General features: G+C 43.1%; 1 pseudogene; it reads right to left on the bottom strand.

Annotated features, from left to right (window-relative positions):
- Window positions 1-634: 634 nt before the first annotated feature.
- On the bottom strand, window positions 635-1,508 carry LOC115526030 (annotated as a pseudogene).
- Window positions 1,509-2,493: the final 985 nt, after the last annotated feature.

Below are 2,493 nucleotides of genomic sequence, written 5' to 3'. Positions count from 1 at the left end.
AACTCAGTGCTGACATTTTAGTATTTTATTTTATTTTATTTTAATTTTAATTTAAAGCTTATTTATTTATTTTTGAGAGAGACAGAGAGCATGTGGGTGGAGAGTGGCAGGGAGAGAGGGAGAGAGAGAAACCCAGGCAGGCTCCACACTGTCAGCACAGAGCCTGATGCGGGGCTGGAACTCAAGAAACAGTGAGATCATGACCTGAGCCAAAACCAAAAGTCAGACGCTTAACTGACTGAGCCACCCAGGTGCCCCTCAAGGCTGAAAGTTTAAAATTTTTAGTAAATGTTTACCAAAGGGTTCAGGAGAGAAAATGGATTTCAAGTGAAAGAAAATATGAACTTGAAATGATTTGGTTTCAAACAGAAATGAGAGTCCAGAGAGGGAGGGAATGAAGAAGGATGAAGGGGAGGAGGCACTCATCCAACTATGTACCCAAGTTAATGCTTCCCATCGTGGCCGGGCAAGCATTCAGAGGGCTTCCCTGTGTATCACAACTTAATTTTAAAATCGAAAAAGAATAACATTTACCTCAAAACATTTTTTCCCCTCAGTGCTTTCTACATGGCATTTGCATCTGAAGTTTTCTCCTCAGTGTTTTCTGCACGGCAGCCTTTACCCTCCTTATTCCTCAAGCTGTAGATCGGGGGTTCAGCATGGGGATCACCGTGGTGTAGAACACGGAGGCCACATTCTCCTTGGCCACAGAACTGGCCGTGGAGGGTTTTAAGTACATGAACGCTGTAGATCCATAGAACATTCCCACAGCTGCAAGGTGAGAGCTGCAGGTGCTGAAGGCTTTGGACCTTCCCTGTGTGGTGCTGATGTGGAGGATGCTGGAGAGGATGAAGACGTAGGAAACAAGGACTGTTAAGCTGGTGACCATGATGTTGAATCCAGCCAAAAAGAACACTGTCATCTCAATATGATAGGTGCTAGAGCAGGAGAGCTTCATGAGGGGCACGATGTCACAGAAGTAATGACTGACGAGGAACTCACAGTAGGACAGTTTTAAACATCAGGCCAGTGCTTATTGTTGCGCCAATGAAAGCCATGGCATAGGCCGCAGCCATCAGCAGGGAACACACTTGAGGAGACGTGATGACATTGTAGAGCAAAGGGGTATAGATGGCGACATAGCGGTCATAGGCCATCACTGTCAGTATGTAACTCTCTGCAACGACAAACACAACGAAGAAGTAGAGCTGTGACATGCACCCCGCATGGGAGATGATGTTCTTCTCTGACACAAAGTTCACCAGCATTTTCGGGTAATGACAGAGGAGTAGCAGAGATCCACAAGGGACAGATTGCTGAGGAAGTAGTACATGGGGGGTGTGAAGCTGAGCATTCAGACAAATCAGTGTGAACATGCCCAGGTTCCCTATGATGGTGACCAAGTAGATCCCAAAGAAGAGGAGGAAGAGGGGGAGCTGGAGCTCTGGCCGATTTGTCAATCCCCTGAGAATAAACTCGGTCACTGTGGAGTAATTTTCGGCAGCCATTCCCCTGTGATTGGGAGCCCTGTGGGGATGGGAGAGAAGAGGCCCATGAGAGCCTACATCTTAGACTTCTTGGCAAAGCTGGTTTTGAGCACTTGGGTCAGTTGGGTGATCCTGGGCTCTTTCCCGATGAATCCTCCCTTCCTTTGGCAGTTGGCTGGGAGAAAGACCAGGCTCTGGGTATTTCAAAGACCATGAGGTTGGGAGGAAAAAGGGGACAAGATCTGGGGCTTTTACCACTTTTATGTTCTCAAATATCCTACAGCAATGGTTCTTAGGGTACATTTGTTGGACCAGCAGCATCAGCACCATGTTAGAGATGCAAACTCTCAGCCTCCACCCGGGACCTACCAAATCAGAAACTCTGGGTTTATATATATTAGATATATACATATATAATTCATATATTATATAATATATATAAATATATATATATATATTAATATATATATTAATATATATGTTAAGTTTATGTATTTTGAGATATTGTGAAAGAGAGTACACCTGTGCATGCAGAGAAGGGACAGAGAGAGAGGGAGGAGTGGAGAGAAAGAATACCAAGCAGGCTCCTTGCTGTTAGTGGGGAGCCCGACACAGAGCTTCAACTCATGAACCTTGAGATCATGATCTGAGCTCAATTAAGAGTTGGATGCTTAATGGACTGAGCCACCCAGGCTCAGTCCATTTTTAAAAAGTTTTGTAACCTGCTTTTTAAAAGTACTTTAATACATTGTGTCATTTGATTCCTATAATAATAATAACTCTGGCAGTAACCTTATTTCCATTTCTTAGATATAGGAGCCTTTAAATCCTTAGGATGTGCTATGAAGACACAAAAATCTGATTTGCATTATAAACTTCATATGTTATATATTGGTGGTATGACATTTAACTTCACAATAAGTAGTCTCAGAAGTAGCTAAGTTTTTTCCACATATTACTAAGGAGAAAACAAATTTCTTCTAGATAACAATAGTTTAAAAAAACT

The sequence above is a fragment of the Lynx canadensis genome, chromosome D1 (genome assembly GCF_007474595.2).
Source record: "Lynx canadensis isolate LIC74 chromosome D1, mLynCan4.pri.v2, whole genome shotgun sequence".
Taxonomy (NCBI): Eukaryota; Metazoa; Chordata; class Mammalia; order Carnivora; family Felidae; genus Lynx; species Lynx canadensis.
This window is presented reverse-complemented; position numbering and strand designations above follow the sequence as displayed.